The sequence below is a fragment of the Apodemus sylvaticus genome, unplaced genomic scaffold (assembly GCF_947179515.1).
Source record: "Apodemus sylvaticus unplaced genomic scaffold, mApoSyl1.1 scaffold_290, whole genome shotgun sequence".
NCBI classification, from domain to species: Eukaryota; Metazoa; Chordata; class Mammalia; order Rodentia; family Muridae; genus Apodemus; species Apodemus sylvaticus.
Window position 1 is genome coordinate 49,375 of NW_026263458.1, and position 8,126 is coordinate 57,500.

Consider the following 8,126-nt stretch of genomic DNA (forward strand, 5'->3'; position numbering starts at 1 on the left):
TGAAGGAGCCCTTCTCAGGTTGTCAGGCCCACCTTCCAGGTGCCATTAAAAGCAGCTTCCCATCCAGTCACTGAGGAGCACGCTACCCTCCTCTAGGTCACGAGACAGCTACTTCTCCCTGTGGATGATGTTTCCAAGTAGTTCTGCATACAACTCCAGATTATGGAGAAAACTTTCCTTCAAAAGAAGGAAGCTTAGTGTTGTCACCATAGACGGCAAATCATTTTAAAACTTGGTATATTTTTAATCAGTAAATAAGCTACATTTAGACATTAGAGTTGAATGTTTTCTTACTTCCTGTTTGGCATTTGTTAATCAGTCCAACCAGTAACATTTGTGATATGTTTATATTAAATAATCAGTGATAGTGATTGATTTTCATTATTTACATATTACTTTTTAGGGATGTTACTTTGACATTTATTTACCATTTAAGTAAATCTTATATCCAGGGATATAAACTGCCCAGATTTGTCTTCTTAGCATAGTAGCTCCCATTATGTTGCTAGCCAATAAAAGTCTTTATTTGTTGCTTATTTGAACCCTCAGTCCACTCAAAAGTTCAGCTATAATTTAATTTGGGTGTTCAAAGAGCCTCCCTTGTTTTAAAACACGTTCTCAGTATTCCTTTACCATTTGTTGTGAGCCTATATTCTAACTCATGAATATGCATAAGAACAGTAATACAGACATGTCATTTTAAAAGTTGTTGCCAAAACAGAAGTGTACCATTTTCTTTAAAAATTATGTATATGACAATGTAAGTTTTGTCCTTTTTACTGCAGTTTCTTAGACATTCTGGAGTATTTTCACTTTTCCAGCAGTAATTTAAATTGTTTTGCTCTACTGATTTAGGATTTGTTCCTCCAGGAATACAACCTTGAAGCTGTGGGGAGACAGGCCAAAGCTAAGCTTTGCAACCAAGAGTTCTGGTTAAAGCGCTTTCACAGTTTTAGCCCCTTGAAATTATAAGGTCTTTGTTTTGAAATTTACAAATTTCCAGCCTGGTAAATTCTTTATAGCAACTGCTGGCAGTTTTCAGAGTCCAAGATACTTGAGGGTTTCAGTTGAAGTGTAACCGATTACACAAGCTAAGGACCAGAACTCCAGTATCAGGGATCCCTCCACATGGAAGGCAGGATGTGGAACTGCTAAATGAGTCACTGCGTGTGTGTAACCAGTGAGAATCACATCAAGTCTATCTTCTACATACAGGGTTTAAGACTTATCAAAATGTATAGTATTGTCCTGGACCTGGGATTCATGAGTTCACTGTCCCTGCTCTTTGTGTGTTTAGTACAGAGATGTAACAGCCCATACAAAAACATTTTTCTCTTATTATGACCTTAACATTTGCCAAAAGTGCCCCATACTGAAATTCCTTTTTAGTATCTTTTTTCCCCTTAGTCCAAAGCCAGACGTGTACCCAGACACAAAGCCTCTGTATATAGCAAGCTGTTTTAAATATTGTGACTCGGCAATGTGCTGTCCTTTCTCTGCTTGAGCCAAGGATCTCTGCTCAGTGTCTGTGGATTACCAAGCTCCTTCTTTATTGTATGTCTTGTCAGCTATCCCTATTCATTTAACCTTTCATTAGCGTCTGTGCAGCTTCCCTGTCTGCAAAGGCAAGGAGAACCCGAAAGGCCCCACTGTCACAGTTATTAGATTTCTCCGTTACATCCCAGCAACCACAAAGAAGCAAGAGTGGAGACTATTGTCGTGCATGCTGCTGTCCTGGGGTGCAGCTCTTCTGTGCATGTCAAGGACATGTGCCACATGTTGATATGCATCCCAGGAATAAATGTGCGACATGGGGGATAGGCTGACAGAGGCAGCAATGAGCTTTGTAGGAGTTATTGCGAAGACCAACAGTTAGTGAAGGAATTTTGCTTAACCGGACAAGGAGATAGATGGAGTTGAGAGTTGCCAAGATCTGCCTTGTGGAGCTTGTCAGTCCCATTGTTTTCATCTAAACTTCATTTGAGGGGAAAATTGAATACCTTCGACAGGAATGAAAGTCTTCTTTTCTCCTTTAACCTCGGAGGGGGAAAATGTTATTTCTGATTACTATTATGGTGCATTACAACTATTTTTGTATGGACTAAAGATATGTGAATGACTATGTTACTTACGTCTCATAATTTTTACACACTGCAAAATCGTGACAAATGTTTTAACAGGGATTTGTATGTTTTATAAATCTGGTTTTAAAATGGAGCACGTGAATCTCCTTGTGCTCCTGCTTTGCTGTGGCTGCCAGAGCACAGTGTGGCTATCACCTGGTTTTTATACATGTGTTTTCATGCTTGCTGTAATATGGAGGAGAAGAGGAATGATTACAGGTCACTTTCACATAATAATAAAGACAAATACTTGGATATATAGAATGGAAAAGATTTCATTTTAAACATCATAATGAACTCTCAGAGCTGGAAGAGAGCTCAGTTGGTAGAGCGCCTCCCACAGGAGCATGAAGACTTGACCTTGCTCCCCAACATGTATAATGGGCCAGCCAGCATGACACCTTTCACTGCTGTTCTCAGGGCTGGGAAGGCAGTGACAGGCAGGTCCCTGGGGTTCACTAGCCACCCAGCTCAGCCTCATTGTTGAGGAGAAGGCAGGGAATCACCATGAATGCCATTGGTTCTGGTGTCTAATCTTGACCCACTCAGTGTTTGGGGATGTCTGCCTTGGAAAGCAGAGTTTAAAGTGAGCATGCAGTATAATGGCTTCAGTTATGGGCGTTTCTGTGCATATGCTTCCTTCTCCTTGTGGCACTGCCTGCTCATTCCTATTAGCCAAACAACCAGTTTGGTAATCTCTATGGCTGCCTCCCCACAACTGCTTGGTGATATAAATCCTAGTGGTTTAGTTTTAACTGCTTTATTGTGAGATACCTCACATACCACCATGTAATCACCATTTAAAATGTACATTAATAATACCCCATTATATGGATACACAGTTTCTTTTAGCATCATCAATTTATGGATTTTTTACTATTATGCATAATGCTGCTGAGAACTTTCTTTGGGAGAGGGTCAGATGGTTTTATTTCTCTTGGATGTATACCTCTAAGAAGAATTGTTGGATCATGTGGCCTTCTTTTTGTCCATTTGAGTTGTCTTCAGAAAAACAAACCAAAACCAAAAACCAAAAAAACCTCTTGTGGTCTTAAAAAATACATATGTGGTAAAAGTTAGGACTATGTGTCCTGTGTTGCATGTTGGCTCTCTCTTTTACCATGTGGGTTTCAGGAGTTGAACTCAGGATTTCAAGCCTGGTGGCAAACACCTTTACCTGCTGAGGCATTCACTTCCCCTAGATTGTCTTTTTATAGTTGAGGTATAAAAGCTGTTGATACGGTGTGGTTACAATCCTCTAACTAATTCAAGGTTTGCAAATACTTTCTCCCATTCAGTGAGCTGTCTTTTTATATTTTTGATGCCCTTTGAAACAATTTAAAAATTTTTGAAAGAAGTTTAAGAATGTTTTTTTCCAGACAAGATGTTATTACATGTTAAATGTTAACTCAATACTAGTGACAGTGAACAACAGTGGCCCTCAGAAACATTCCTAACACTGTCTATCATTTTAATTTTGATGAAGTCCAACTTACATAATATTTTCCTTGTTCTCAGTTTTGGAATGTTGTCAAAAATAAAGCAAAACCAACCAACCGGACAAACAAAAACCAAACCCCCAAAACATGGTCTCACTTTACCCCTGCGTTTCTTTCCCTCCTTCTTTCCGTCCTTCTGGATAACACTATGATGTAGGGTTGCTAGATGTCTGCCTTTTGTAGTTTGAGAAATTGCCTTTTTGGGGGTGGGGTTAATAACATTTGTACCATTTTATGCTCTTGCCAAGAGTGTCTATGTGTTGTATTTTGTGTGTCCATGTTGTCACCAATGCCTGCTGTTATTTTATGATAAATATGGTGATAACAACTGTGAGGTGACATATCTCTTCTGTGGTTTTGTTGTCTCTACTGGCCTTGAAATCTAGGGATGGAATGATGCTCCTTTTTAGCCTCCCACCTACCAGTACTGATATTAGATCTAGGACCTCAGCCATTGAGATAATCACTCTACCACAGAGCTGTGTGTCCAGCTCCTTTTGTGTTTTATTTCAAGACAAAGTCTTACAAAGTTGCGTAGGCTGGCTTTAGACCCATGGATTTCCCATCCTTCTGCCTCAGTCTCTCTAGTAGCTGTTATGGACTTGAGCCAGCTGTAGCTTCCATTTATCCTCTGGCCTCAGCTCTCTTGGGTTGGGTGTGATAGGTAGACATAGGACCCTTTTTGATATTTTGTCCATTTAAAGATTGGATTACATAGGTTTTGCTAGTTTTTGAGTTTTAGGAGTTCTTTATATATTTTGGATATTACTGTCATATCAGAAATTTAAATGTTTTCCTCTCATTCTGTGAGTTATCTTTCCTTCTGCTCGTTGCTTCTTTTGCCTTGGGCATGGAGGAACTTTTAAGTTTTCTGTAGCTGCATGTGTCTGACCTTGCTTTCTTTGCCTTCAGTGGTTTACATTTAAAGCTTAGACTTATCTGATCCCTAAAAGAGTAAAGGCTACATTAAGAAAGAACATTCTATTGTTTAGGGGAGGGGAAAAAATCAGCTAACAACTCTTGGTGGAACTCCAGGGGACAAGAAATATGTCATTCAGTAGCCAGAAGATGATAGGTGCTGGTTCACTGTGAAACAGCTTGGGTTTACTTTGATGTTCCTTAATTATCATTGAGTTTAAAAGCAATCTAGGTGTTCTGTATGATAACAGACACACTTCATGCCCTGTAGGGTGGAATTAAGTACCTAGAAATAATTGTTTTTGGTTTTATAAATATCTCAAAAGGAAAGGAAGAAAAAACATTATTGAGAAAATTTGTCTTCTAGACATTCCATCATGAACAAAACATCACCAACAGAGATAAAACTGAAAATTGTTTTATGATATCCAAACTGAAAATAACCGGCTCAGTTAAGTTTTAAGTAAATACTGTGTTCAAATCTGGCATGATGTGTTTGCAAACAGCTCGCTCTCCAGTCTACCAGGTGTATTTTTCAAAGCCTCCCTCAACCGAGTTAGAGAAGCCTTCAAACAGGAAAAAGTTAACTTAATTTAGAGGCAGCGATGTTAGATCACACTTGAATTTAAAGGAATATGTTAAAGAAAAAGGTCTAATTTTCTTCTCATTCATGCTAATAAAACCTATATTCATTTCTATTTAAATAATGGCTTTTCTAGTATTCTGATGAACCATTTTTATATAATTGCTTTGTCTGCTTTTGGCTTTGTGCCAGTTATTTTAGACAAAGTTTCATTATTATTTGGCATCAGCTATTAATTAGGTGGCCAAGTGGTCACATTTATATTTGGAGAGAATGTGGGGTTTTCCCCTCACAAGTGTTTACACATGAAAACAGTAATTAGCCAATTTAAAGCGATACCTCATGACATAATCTGAGGATTGTAACTTTGTTCCCTGTGGATATTCTGTAAAGAATTTAAAATCATTTATAAAATTGGTATGATAAAAAATTTTATATCTATCAGATACATGACCTTTGCTTATATACATACATACATACATACATACATACATACATACATACATATATATATATATATTTTCTTTTTCTCTTTTCCTGAGGATTGGACTGAGGCCTCTCATGTGAGAGATAAGTACTCTATACTGACCCACATTAAATTTTATAACTTGTTTATATTGTACAAGCAATGTTACATTTCTGCTCTTAGTATGTCTTGTCATGTCTATATTGGATTAAGAAAGTCACCTGTAATTATGGATTGATACCGTATTCGAGGACATAAAAAGTGTCACTAACTAGAATGTAAATCATTCAAAGAAAGTCCTCAGTTCCCTGCCCCAAGGCTTCTGATCTCTTTTATTCTGTAATTAGCAGATTAGTGAAGTGCACTCTATCAACACCTGCCATGTTTGCATCCAGAAATAGTAGGAAAGTTAAAGATTTCCTCTCTTTCAAAATGGTTGGAATAAAACATCAGATTTCTTTGGAAACAGTCTCACTCCAGAGCCTATTAGCTCTAAATAAAATTAACAGTGGACTTTGTTTTTAATCTCATAAGTTCTGCCAGGTCTCAAGCCAAATTTAAATGTCATCAGTTTACTTACAATAGTGTCTAGTGCATGAGTTAAATTCATTATTCAGTGCACTTCTTAAACAGCCTTCCTGTCTTTAAGAGATGAGGTATGCATCCTTATTTCTTAGGTGGTTCCTACCTGACTCTAAAGAAAGGGACAGCAAATCAATACCCCCAGTGTACCCTCGTTGTAGCCAGTGATTGCCACTTGTTTTCTGGCGTCCCCTTAGGGGCTTCAATGGACTGTTGGGGGTGATGAGTCTCCTGATGCTTTAATCCCAGAGCTCTGGAGGCAGAGGCAGTGGCTCTCTGTGAGTCTGAGTCCAGCCTGGTCAGGAGAGGAAATTCCAGGACAGCCAAGACTAAACTTGTTTGTCTGGAGAAACAAAGGAAAAGAAAATTATAGGAAAGACTTGGAGCTGTTTATTGGTCATTGATCACAGTAGCACTTGTGATCCCAAAGAGCAACCACACAATGACACAATGACAGGGAGTTTGTGTGAGTGTGTACAAATGTGTGGCAGGAGTGTCCATGAGAAGTTGGGAGATGTTCCTGTGATCCCAGCTCCCTGAAGATAGAGGTGGGAAGAGTGCCTGGGAGTTAGGTAAGAGAAAGAGAAATAGAGATCGGATGGACAAATACAGGTATATTTATTTATGACATAGATCAATAATGAGTGGGTTACCAAATGTTTTAGTACTATTATGAAATTATATTTCTGAAGTACTGATATGACAGTATCATAAATCTTTGTTTTTCATGCTTTGTACTAAACCCAGTATGGCAAGGGACAAGCATTCCGTTATTCAGATTTTAAGAGCCATCAGATGAATGTCTGTGTGCTATATGTAGAATAACTCACTGGGGGTTTTACATGAGACCTTAGGCTGGTGGTTTTCAACCCTCTCCTCTCCTCTCCTCTCCTCTCCTCTCCTCTCCTCTCCTCTCCTCTCCTCTCCTCTCCTCTTTTCCCTCCTCTCCTCTCCTCTTTTCTCCTCTCATCTCCTCTCTGCTCCTGTTTCTCTTTGTCTTTCTTTCTGTCTTTGTCTTTCTCTGTCCCTCTCCTTCTCCTTCCCCCCTTCCCTCTCTCTCACATACACACACAGGCATACACATGTATTTGTGTGTGTGTGTGTGTGTGTGTGTGTGTACCCTCAAGGGTCTAGCTCCAGTCCTAAACTGACTTTTTGAAGTAACCCTTTCTAATAGGATTCTGGGTTCTGCTGTTTGTCAAATAATTTGTTATGAAGTCAAAACTGCAGTTTAAAAAAAGGTGGGTAATGGGCCTTACAAAAGAAAATTTCCCATAAGTATAATCCCTTCTTAGTTTATATTTATTATGCTTTTATATAAAAATTTTAAAGTTGATATAGAAATATATCTTAACTACAATTATGAAAATAGATGTTGAAACTTTCATAAATCAAATAGGAGACACACACACATACATACCCATACACACACCCTTTTTTCTTATATAACCTGTATGGTCTATCTACTTTTTGCCAAGGTTCTATGCTATGTATTAGTTTCTATTTTACAAACCAATGACAGTAAAGAGATGTGGATCTCAGAAAGCTTTTTGTCTGACTGTCCCATGTGTAGCTACGGCCAGTGTTTGCCCGTGCTATGGCCTGTGTTTTAGAGTGTGTTGAATCTTTGGAGTTTATTCTCATGCTAGGAAAGAATTGCAGAGATGTCATTCTAGGCAGAAACAAAACTTGTAGGCCTCAGAAATCTTCTTAAGTGGGATTTGTTCTGGTACTGGGGGCTGAAGTGAGGACCTCAGCGTGTGGTAGGCAAACCTTCTTCCATTGAGTTACATCCCCAAATCATCACTAGTGTTTTTACGTTTAGATAACAATAACTTTTCACTTTGCTCCATGAATTACTTATTAGTCTTTATAATCCACGGGTTCGGGTAGACAGCTTAGAAGCAGATGTAAGGAGGAATTCAGTCTTTCTTCCTCTTTGTTCTCATCCTCCA

At 38.6% G+C, this 8,126-nt stretch overlaps 1 protein-coding gene across 1 annotated transcript in view; it reads left to right on the top strand.

Moving 5' to 3' along the window:
* Positions 1-6,753: 6,753 nt before the first annotated feature.
* The window catches only part of LOC127676260 (ubiquitin-conjugating enzyme E2 G1-like), a 122,089-nt gene continuing 120,716 nt past the window's right edge, over positions 6,754-8,126 (top strand). The window contains exon 1 of the transcript XR_007975810.1: positions 6,754-6,783. The gene's annotated coding sequence lies outside the window, so the exon portion shown is untranslated. The remainder of the gene's footprint in view (positions 6,784-8,126) is intronic.